General features: G+C 35.8%; 1 long non-coding RNA gene across 1 annotated transcript; it reads right to left on the bottom strand.

Moving 5' to 3' along the window:
- Positions 1-10,664: 10,664 nt before the first annotated feature.
- LOC117333826 lies at positions 10,665-12,009 on the bottom strand. The gene is made up of 2 exons (XR_004534009.1): positions 11,256-12,009; positions 10,665-10,719 (listed from the first exon to the last, which is right to left on the bottom strand). It is a non-coding gene; the product is annotated as an uncharacterized LOC117333826 (long non-coding RNA).
- Between the last annotated feature and the right edge of the window lie 505 nt (positions 12,010-12,514).

The raw sequence follows: 12,514 nt of genomic DNA, 5'->3' as shown, positions 1-12,514 counted from the left end.
GAAATAGTTCCGTCTGCCTCAGCTCAGGGGCTTGAAATTTTGTTAACTCTAGACCTGCTCAGTAACTTGTGTATTTGGAATTAGACGTTTTCTGACTCTTAAATTAACGAGCATTCCGTAAAAATAACACTCCTCGATGTTCATATCAGAAAAGAAATATTTGTTTTGATTGCCTATATTTGTGTATAGTAAAAACTAACTGTCATCCCTATCTTTCAAATATGATCGTCGTTATCGACGGACCTACCTTCGTCATTCCATCAAGAAAACCGGTCAAACACATATAATCCCATGTCACAGAAAAGATCGAATACTCGTATCGAGTCACTGTTCGCTGGTTCACACATGAAGTTGCCAAAATCACAGTAAATATTGCCACCAATGAAACAACGCCATGTCATGGCGGTCGGGATCAACATCGATCCAAAATAGCTGTGAACAATGAATGTAATTCCAATAACAGCCCTGACGTCATATATGTAGTCATATAATAAAGAAATACTCTTTCGTTATGTGTGTATGTAGGATAGGGATATTCCATCGTCGGGATCACAAAATGTGGTAAAACCCTTACAGGGAACGTGTACCATTAAGGTTAAATCATATACTTATCAAGTTCTATTGTTGTTCATAGATTTTTCTTACGCTGTCTGGAATATTTCAGAATCATATATGATTTGAAAGTCATGGTTTCAACATTACGCAGCACGCTTACGCACCATGTTATTCTAGTTTTGATAACGAGATGTAAGCAAAATAATTATGGCATTTTGTTTAAGCGATAATATGATTTAAGGAACACGAACATCTCCCTCGGTCGATGTTGATTGATCTTCGCCCTGTAATTCTTTTGATTGGAAAAGGTGCTTGTACATTTACTAATATTTATCCTGCAACTGCCACCACATTGTCGGAATACACCCACCGTATATATTTTTGCTGTATACGGCAGTGACGGAAAACAGCTGTATTTTTTCACGTGCATGAATTCGACTAGACGGAACTACTTTTGAATGACCCAACACCTTGAACTTTGGTCTCGGTTAAAAACAAATTAAATCGCATTACACACGTCATAAATATCATCTTACTTTATTTTTATTTGTAAAAATTGTTTGTTCATGTCAAACGCATCATGTTTCAAGATTTAGATTATAAGTCAGATTCATTTTATTCAGTATCAAAGGTCTCCAGCCCACAGTACATGTTATTACATATATAAGTGATTGTTCCAAATAGAAAATAGCAATCAATGTTTAACAAATTTTATCCCATGACTACGCTTGTTTCACAACTGATATTTCACGTGATAAAATTCGTAGCAGTGTGTTATTGTTTTTGTTTACACACCGCAGTGTGTAACCACTTTCTAAGCCTCCGATTGGTCATTTGTGATCTCCAACAAATCTGATTGGCTAACCTCTGGCCTTTGACCATGGACTATTTTTACTACTCTCACTTATCTTTTTTTTTTCTCGTCTGTCTTCAAAAGATCAGCATGTACATATTTTTTGGAGTTGTCGGTGCTCAACATTAGCATAACTGGATGAGAGGGGTGTCCTCATGAAAATGTCGATTAATCTGGGGTTTGAGTCGTACGAAATATAATTTGATGATGGTAAAATAGACGACGCACGGAAGCGAGATATTACATCGATAGGCCTAGCGAACCAAAATGACCCCCCACCCCTTGTTCTAGATATGCAGTGGACCCCGAGAGCCGTGAATGAATTATCAAAATAATGAACACATGTAATACAAAATCGTTTAATCGCTGTCTTTAATAGTAGTCATTTGAATGAAACGGCTGCAGCATCTAGCGTAACTGTTACTGTTAGGCAGCTTACCTTTTTCTAGTTCGATATCATTTGGTACGGATATTGTAGAAAAACATCAACGAATAAACACTTTCTTATCATTTCACTTACCTTTATTACGAATATATTTATCCCAAAAACAAAAATGTAAAAATCATCTTGGAACATTTGTCTCATGTCAGTAAACTCTTATACTCTATGTCTCTGAAACTGATGAGATTTCATGTAAACACATGGACTAGCGTAAACTGCATAGGCCTATTGCTTCACACTCCAGCTCGGTTTCCGAAATATTTGTTGAAATGCACGATGTCTTGAATGAATAAATCTCAGAATGAACATTTAACAACATAATAACCAGTAATAGCGTACCTAAGAAATCCAGGAAAGGACTGATGATTGAATATGACAATGATTAGTCTAATATTCAGCGGTGACGTTCGACTTCGCGATGACGGTGTCGTCTTCGAATATTTTGAGCGGAGTTATTTAAACAAGTTACCTATTAATAAATTACACCGACACACTGACTTTCAAACTAATATTTCGTTTTGTAAAATAATATCATTTACAAATATAGTACAGAGGATATGAGTCGTGCATCTAAAATAGATGATAAGCTTTCGTTTAAAACGACCTATATTTTGTCGGTAGTGATTTGGTTCACGGAATTTAGTTGCTACGTTGGGAGAATTTGAACATGACAGACTTAAATTTGTAAGTAAAGAAATTATGGGATAAACAAGTTCCCCAACGAGTTGAGATTGTTTATCATTTTTATCCAACTCTCGTTAGGTAATTTTCTAATTTTCAAAAGACACTCGCTAAAGCTCGAGTCTTTTGAAAATTAGAAAATTAACTAACTCGAGTTGGATAAAAATGATAAACAATCTCAACTCGTTGGGGAACCTCTATATAATTTACAAATTCATAATATAAACATGAAAAAAGTAACATTATATAATAATGATACATGTAAACACAAATCATTACTGAGATGTATTGATCTCTCTTAATATATTTCAGAGAGTTAATTACATCCACACTACATACATGTTAATCAATTCATACATTTTGGAGATATTCACCACAAGTTTTAAATGCTCGTTTCAAATATGTACAAAAAGGTCTACAAGACCGTATATCACACATTAGAAAAGAGAACCTCTCCAACACATTTAAGTGATTCATATCTACAGGTAAATTCAGATACAACTCATTTCTGAGCTCATCATACAAAGTACAAAGACATACAAAATGTATTTCATCTTCAAGTACTGGTCTGTTACAAACATTTAGACAGTAAATACAAAGTCTGTCATTTCTAGTGGTACCACTCCATCTCCCTGTTTCAATAGCAAGATGATGGTTACCACTTCTAAAACGTGCAAGTACAGTACACATATACCTACTCATATTTTGAATAAGATAATCTTCTTGACAAAAGATAGTTTTAAACTGCCTATAAGTACACAACTTATCACTGTCATACAATGCACCATACCATGATTGTAAAAAAGTATCTTCCAATCTGGTTTTAAAGTTTTGAAGAAATATAGAAATATCTCCAACACCCTGATTTAACCAAGCTTCATTGAAGCCAAGACTACCCCGTATTTGTCTCACATGAGTGGCCCAAGTGATTCTACCTGCAAGGTCTAGACTGTACAACATTTCATAACAGGCTTTTGGATACCTTAAAGCTGGCATAGCCATTATTCTCAACCAGTATTTTAATAACTTTAATGTATATGTTACATGCTGGGAATATCTCCCAAGTTCACCGTACACAACGTTTCTGCTGGTATTAGAGTTGACACCTAATACTCGTTTACAAAATTTCAAGTTTACAGATTATATTGTATCACTCCGGGTAAAACCCCATACCTCCGCACAATAACAGAGTATTGGCGTTACCATATGGTCAAAAAGGTAAAATACTGTGTTTACATCAATGTTACTCTTATACATAAATTTCTGTATAACAAATGAAGCTTTCTCAGCTTGCTGTGCAAGAGTTTTACAGCAAAGGCCCCATGACATTTTTGGGGTAAAAATAGTACCTAAGTACTTGTAAAAATTAACAATCTCAATTTGCTCTCCTTTGTAAAACCATTTTTAATTACATTTGACAATTCCACCTCTTCTGAATACAACAATCTTGGCCTTATCCAGGTTTACTTTCATACCATACTTATCACAGAAAGAAGATACACAGTCAATTTGTTTTTGTAACCCAAACACTGTATCTGCTAGGCTTGCAATATCATCAGCATATAATAAAGACGCAATGTTGTGAACATTTTCATTAACAAAAACACCTCTACATCCATGATTGTCCATTGATTCAAGCAGTTCATTTAAGAACAACACAAAAAGTAGCGGACTGATCATACAGCCTTGTCTTGTACCCACAGAGCAGTTGAAAAATTCAGATAACATGAGTTTGTCTACTTTCACACAGGATTTTAACTGAGAGTACATGGATGATATAACAAGAAAAAATCTACCTTTGACATTATTTTTCAAAAGGACATATCTTAATAATGTATGCTGAATACTGTCAAAAGCTTTTGAAAAGTCAATAAAAATACAATATAATCTGCCTTAGCGCTTAGTGATGTACTTTTGTACCATAGCAAATAATGTAAAGATATTGTCAGTAGTACTATAGCCAGTTCTATATCCAATCTGATTTTCATAAAGTTTGTCATAAACTTCACACCAAAATCTCAATCTGTTATTCAATATCTTAGTAAATATCTTTCCAATTACTGAAAATAAAGAAATACCCCTATAATTATTTGGATTATGTGTGTCACCTTCTTATGCAATGGAGTGATTATAGCTTCACACCAAGCTGCTGGAAATGATCCAGATCTAAGTATAGCATTGAATAACACAGAGAGATATGGTTTCAGGAGTGAATATGCATATTTCATATGCTCATTCATGATGCCATCAGGACCCGGAGCTTTACTATTTGGGAGGTGCCTAACTGCATCAAGAATCTCTTCGTCAGTGATAACCGAGTCAAGGATTTCATCCTCATCAACGGCTGTCACATCATGTGTACAAAAAACATCAGAAGCATGACCACATAAATCTTGGTCAACATGAAAAATTGCACTTGTAAATAAGTTTACGAAATGGTTCAGCCAATCATTTGGGGTAATATTACCTCTAACAGACATGCTGCTCTGTTTAAATTTCTTCATGTAAGACCATAAATCATTATTACATGTGACATTCCTTATGGATACAGTGTGAGTAGAAACAATAAATAGTTCACGTTTACCTCTACAGACATGCTTAAATTTATTCCTAGCATTTTTATATGCTTTAAGGTCATCATCACTATTTGACAATCTAAACCTGTCTAAAAGAGCAAATTTCTGCCTTTTTAATTTCTCACACTCAACGTCCCACCGCTTTGGTTTATATAAATCAAGTCTTTCTGGATTCCATTTAAGTCTTTTCCATACTGCAGTATGTGACTGATCCTCATCAGTAACTACATGTATGTATTCACCATCATAAGGTATAGAAATAGTACACTCTAATGGAAAGTGATCAGAACTGTCTTCACGTAATACATTAAATTGTGTTACATAAGAAAATAAATTTGACGAGACAAGTATATAGTCATTCACACCGTTGCCAATATGGGACATAAAGGTATAACTTCCATCATTATCATTACAACGTCCATTCAACATATGAATTCCCAGACACCTACACAGGGATAATAAAGAATATCCAAATTTGTTTACTTTTTCATCACGGGAGTTTCTCCTTATATTAAAATCATCATACTCATAGATTTCTGGATCGACTTGCAGATGCGGAATATCATCATCAATAACATAGTCTTGCTCGGTACCAACACGTGCATTAAAATCTCCTGCAAAAAGTATACCATGTATGTTATCACAAGTATGTATTATGCTAGATATATGCTCATAAAGTGTTTCAATACCATTACGATCCTGTTTATCTAAATAATATGATGATCTTTCAGGAGGAATATACACAAAACAAAAAATATAATGCACATTATTGGATGTCACTTTGAAATGCACACCGTCATCAAATTCTGCATTAATACGCTTAAAAAAGCTACTTGCTGATTTTCTAACAAAAATATCTATATCACCAGCTCTCCGTCCACGCCCCTTATACTCTCTTACTAAAGCATAATGGTCATAACCCTGTAAAAGATCATCAAATTCTTGTCCACATACACAGAAAGTCTCATACAGGGCAATAACATCATACTTTTCAAGAAAAGCAATAAAAGATGGACTAATGTGCTTACGAAGACCATTTACATTCCATGAAAGAATATTTAATATGAGATTATTTACATTATACAGTTCATTTGATATATTTACATAACTGTCACATGTACTGGAGCCTTGGCCACACCCCTAACTACCGTCCAACCATTCTTGGACATCCTTTCCGTCTAAGGAGATCAAACAGCACTGATCTATGTCATAAGTGAAATAACGCTTTTCTACGCACAGCTTATCATATCTAATGAAACACAAATCAGGGTTCTGAGCATGTTCCTTTGCTCTCATCAGGTCTGAATACAGATTCTTCCTGATATTCCTGACTTCAGCACAAAAGTCTTCTTTAACTATGACAGTACACTTGCCAGCCTCGCTTTCTTTTCTAAGTTTACGAAAAGCATCAAGAACTGTTTGTTTATGCTTAACTCTGCCAAACTCCACACAAATCAGCCTCGAAGAACCATCATGCTTCTTTTTACTTAAACGCTGCACCTTATCAATCGCAATTACGTTGTCATCATAGGCCCCTTCAATTTTCAATATATTGTCTAAGTATTCACGTACATTAGTTTCAGTGTCTACCGGCTTTTCCCTTTCGGTCTCGGGAATACCAACAAAAAGCAAGTTACTACGTTTCACCTGATCCTCAAGTCTAGTTACTTAGCTCCTTAGCTGCTTATTTTCTTTACTAAGAGTATCGACACGATTTGCCGCAGCACGCATATTTTCCATGCAATCATCAACTTTTTGCTGAAAATCCAACATATCTCACCGGATGTTGTCAATAGACGAGGTTAAATTGCCCTCCATCAACTGAAGAGTTCTCAAAATATCGCTAAGATTGGGATCGTCAGGCTTATCTCCCCTTTCATTGGTATTAGTAACGAAAGATAGTTTTGATTGTGACTGAATACGGCTACGTCTCGCACTGTCAGCTGTCTGACCCGTTCCCGGTCCAGGATTGCTCTCTATGTCCCCAGCGATAAGAATGCAAAACAATGACACCTCCACAAATGTCATGAAAGGCAGGCCCTTCAAACCGATGCGTAGCTTTACCCAGTTGGTGCCATATTTAAGCCGGCACATACCAGACCTTCCACCACAAAACGATCCAATTCTGGCTCTCCATTGACTCAATATATCACCCATTTTCCTCACTGGAACGCTAATTCGATATCCACCCCTCGACTCATAAAATGTGATTACATTCTTTAGAAAAACCGAAGTTTTTAAGTTAAACTGTGCAGCACAGAAAGATCACCTCCATTCAGCTTGCCATTCGGAACACCTAAGATTTAGATTATATCTGTAATATATCTAGTAAATATATTCCGCTGATCTGCTTTGTGACGTTTTTGACGTCCTCGTGACGTCTGCTCTTAACTTAACGTCACCGCTGTCAACAAACAAACAACATCAAGAAGTAAACAAACAACCTACGCCAATATGTCTGAGGAACAAATTGAAGATGACGGCAATTTCAAAATGGATGTTAGTCAGCAAACTTTTGAATTGCTCTGTGATTTAATTGATATAGAGCCTGACATGCCAAGAGAAGTATCATTAGATCTAAATCATGAACCTGCTGTTGAAAATGTGAACAGTGAATCGACACCCTCTGTAAGTCAAGCTGTAAAATTAGATTAGCCTCAATGTTACACCTCCAGAGACTCAGCGGCTGAACTTAGTAGAAATACCAAATGAATATGACCCTCAGTTAATGACTTCTATCAATATGATCGATGATGATAGCACTAACCCCCATATGGATGACATACACGGGCACTCGGACATGAATGACGTCAACAACACCGCTATACGAGAACCCTATTTGCCGCCACCACCCAAAACAACTCGAGATAATGAACAATTTGTAAACATCGATATGAAAGAAATAGAAAATTTCATTGAAAACCAAAAGAATGAAAATACCAAGAAAAAAACATTGCATGATATCGCTCTTATCAAGAAATTTGTAGCTATGAAAAACGAGTCGAGAGAGACTTGCACAACATTCCACATGATGAATTATATTCATTATTGGCCAATTTTGTTATTGCAGTCCGAAAAAAGGACGGCGGGGAATATGAACCTACCTCTCTCAGATCTATCATAGGCAGTGTAGACAGAAAATTACAGAGACAAAAATACGGTCACAAAATCATGAATGGGAATCCCAACGAATTCTGTCTGACGCGAGAGGCATTGTCGGCAAAACAAAAACAGCTGAAAAAACAAGGAAAGGGTAACAAAGTAAACAAGTCGGATCCTATTACGGACGACGAAATAAATATTTTATATCGCAAAAACATTTTAGGGAAATCATCACCAGAGGCTCTATTGAACACTGTGTGGCTTAACAATTCCATACATTTTGGCCTTAGAGGGGTCAGCGAACACTACAATTTAAGATGGTGCGATGTCATTCTAAAACAGGCATCCGACGGAAAGGAATATTTAGAGTTGAATGAAAGACAGACAAAAACACGAACGGGTGTTAACATATGTGACACGAGGGAAACTGCACCAAAAATGCTCTCAAATGGAGGCGAAAATGACCCGGTACAAATGTACAAAGTATATTCAGAAAACCGCCCAGAAGGCTTCTCTGGAAAGGACGATCCGTTTTATATAGCCCCCAGGACAATTCCACTGACAGACGGGCGTTCTGTTAAATGGTTCATAAAACAGAAAATCGGGGAAAAGAAACTAGGCAGTTTCATGAAAACAATGGCAATAAAGGGAAAACTTGATCCACATAAGAAACTCACAAACCACAGTGCGCGTAAACATCTTATTCAAAAATTAAGAAATGAAAACATACCGCCAACCGACATTATGCAAATAAGTGTGCACAAAAATGTCCAATCCATCATTAATTACAGTGCCATCACTGAGAATCAACAAAGAAACTACTCCAATATACTATCTACCCACCACAGTTCAAACACGTGTCCAAATCCTTGTCCAGAAAGTTCTAATTCCTCAAATGTTAACGTTAATCCGGTAACAAACAACACACTATCACAGATGTCAATGAACTCCATGTTCTATGGGGCAGTACTGAATGTCCAGAATCTGAATGTCTATATGTCAGGGAATTAATTATATCCCTCCATGATTTGAATAAATGTTGGAAATTGCTATGTTCATTTTTCTTTCTGTCAAGTTAATTTCAGTGAGATGAAGAAATCATTGGCTCAGCTGAAAATGTCGGGAACTATATTTTTACTGCGGAATACTTTAAAGCGTACGTCAACTGACCTAGTTTCACTTCAACAGCTGATCGCATATTTTCATGCGCCAGGGATCCACTGCATGAAATAGTGAGTTTAATTAGGAAGGAAACCTGAATTAAACTCAATTAAACCAGTCGTTTAATAGGGTTTCATTCCAAATTAAATTCCCCTAAACTTGAAGTTTAAGTCTAGTTTTGTAGCCGTTTTCGATCTTGGTAAACTCCTCCATTTAATGACGTTTTGTTGACCTCTTAAACTGCAAGTAAACGTCAGATTTTAGAATAAAGTAAACCACGCAAAATTCTCGTAAACTAAATTTTTATTTCAGGAAACTCAATGTAAATTTTAGTAAACCTAATGTAAATTCCAGCAAACTCGCGGTAAATTCCACTAAACTCAACGTAAATTCCAGGAAACTCAATGTAAATTTCAGTAAACCTCATGTAAATTCCAGCAAACTCGCTGTAAATTCCAATAAACTCAACGTAAATTCCAGGAAACTCAATGTAAATTTCAGTAAACCTCATGTAAATTCCAGCAAACTCGCTGTAAATTCCACTAAACTCAATGTAAATTTCAGTAAACCTAATGTAAATTCCAGCAAAGTCGCTGTAAATTCCACTAAACTCAATATAAATTCCAGGAAAATCAATGTAAATTTCAGTAAACCTAATGTAAATTCCAGCAAACTCGCAGTAAATTCCACTAAACTCGCTGTAAATTCCAGGAAACTCAATGTAAATTTCAGTAAACCTAATGTAAATTCCAGCAAACTCGCTGTAAATTCCACTAAACTCGCTGTAAATTCCAGGAAACTCAATGTAAATTTCAGTAAACCTAATGTAAATTCCAGCAAACTCGCTGTAAATTTCGATACACTCCCTATAATGTCTAGTAAATTCAATGCAAATTCCAGTAAACTCAATGTAAGTTCCACTAAACTCAACGTAAATTCCAGGAAACTCAATGTAAATTCCAGTAAACTCAATGTAAATTCCAGTAAACTCAATGCAAATTTAATCTTGCCATTAAGTTTATCTCTTTAAACTAGACACTCAATTTTCTTGCTATACCATTCCGTTACTGTTTTATTGTCAATCTCAAGTAATCGTATTAATCCGGACATTTTCTGCTGGACACTTCTGTCGTTTATACTGTTGTCTTTTAGAACTTTTCAGTTTTTTGCCTAGTTCCGTAATGATCTTATCTATTTCATCGCTCCTTCGTGGTAGGACATTGATATTGGAAAGGCTGTCTTTGTCTGATTCGTCCTCATATTCTGAAAACATCATTTCTACTTTCTAATTTTCCCCCTTCGTTCTATGATGCCTACTTCAAGCAAGCAGCTTCCCTTGTTGTGAGTTTCTGAAATAAAGGAATAAACTTGTATAAACTTTAACCGTCACCAATATATGTAATGCATTGCTGTATTAATATACATATGCATATGCGATATCAATTATTATTCAGATATATCCTCTTTCTTTTAACTTATCAAACTTGAAGTACAAAAACAAGCTCTCAATTTTCAAATAAAACAAACATGTTATTACAATCACTAAAACACTACTAATTCAGGAGACATGGGATGGTATTCTACAGGGATCAAACAGCCAATAGAAGTCATACGGAACGGTTACTAGTTGAAAGTGAAATCGATATCAAATAACAGACTGGTTAATTAACTTATCAGCGTGTTTCTGTCATTTATTTCATGCAATACCTGTATTTATATACTGAGTATATATTCTCTAGTTTCATTGGTTAAATTTTTTTTTTAAAGTTTTTCTATAAACTGAATGTTAAACCAAATGTAGGTCGTTGACCACACGGTTTTATTGACTTCAGACTAATTATCTATAGTACATGTATACTGGTAATGTTTACACTAGTACACTTACATCAGGCGTAATCCGATCCGGCGTTTCCTTCCTGCTGCTGCTTTGTCCACTCCCTGGCGCGCTGCTTGACCTGTGTCCAACATGAGTGCGCACATATACATGTGTGGATCTCGATGAAGATCCTGCCGGAGTTTTATTGTTTATATCTACTGTACCATTTTTGTAAGTCTGCGATTTCGTATTTCATTTACCCGAATCCTTTCGGAGAGACCTGGACTACGGTAAGACGTTGTCATATATTTAAATCTCGACGATTGATTGGCGGCATGTACATCTCCTCATCTTCCGATAAACTATCCACAACATGATCATGAGAAAAATCACTTTTTCCTCAAATTCGGCGGAAAATAAATCGGTTCGTCGACCCAGATAGAAACGATGGATTATCCGACATACTTGAAGGTTTTTCACCTATTATAATCTCACATAGTCACACCAGTTTGTAGTATTTCAATTGACTGACCACTTGTGTGTATAATCTAGGCAATGTTTAACTGTACACATATGTAACCGCCGGAAGTAGAAGAAAGCCGCCAAAACTTTATATTAATTTACAGTTTTGATTTATTATCTAAATAAGTAATGAGAAACTTATTCAATTTTAAGTAAAGATAATTGAAGTACATGTTTTTGAATTGATAAACGTTAAATTATAGTTATTTTGTAAATGTTGACATTACGTTACAAATACGCGCCTGGCTCGTATAGGTGGGATATATAAGGGAGGGGAGGGGGAGAGAAGAGGGATTCAGCTGTCATTTGTAAATTAGAGAAATTGATGTAAGGAGTGAATCCCAATTAATGTCTGTTCAAAGAATTCTTTGCAGTGTGTGTTAATGCATATGATCAAGTTAGAAACAAAGTCCTTTTCATTTGTCCTTTTGGAAGAATTTTAAATATTTATACACGGAAGGTTGTAATAAAGTTATTTTCGTTGAATTTATCTTTTACTTTATAATAACAAGTCATGCAGACATAGGGCATGGTATCCTTTGTTGAAAGACGTGTTTTGTCACACGAAGAAAATATGTTGACGTGTTTTGTCACCTTGTGAAAATATGTTGTTTTTTACGACGTCCCTGCAGGTAGGGCGTAAGAATTGTACCTGCTGCCCCCATTGCATGATCGTAAGAGGCGACTAAATTTGGGATCTTATCTTTTCTCTTCTTTCTGAACAACTTTCTTCTTCCTAATGTCTCCCTTGACAATGCCTCACTTTTGGCCTTTAGTTGAGCGTTCGCCGCTGTGTGGAAGGTTTT

The sequence above is a fragment of the Pecten maximus genome, chromosome 9, assembly GCF_902652985.1.
Source record: "Pecten maximus chromosome 9, xPecMax1.1, whole genome shotgun sequence".
In the NCBI taxonomy this organism is placed as follows: domain Eukaryota; kingdom Metazoa; phylum Mollusca; class Bivalvia; order Pectinida; family Pectinidae; genus Pecten; species Pecten maximus.
This window is presented reverse-complemented; position numbering and strand designations above follow the sequence as displayed.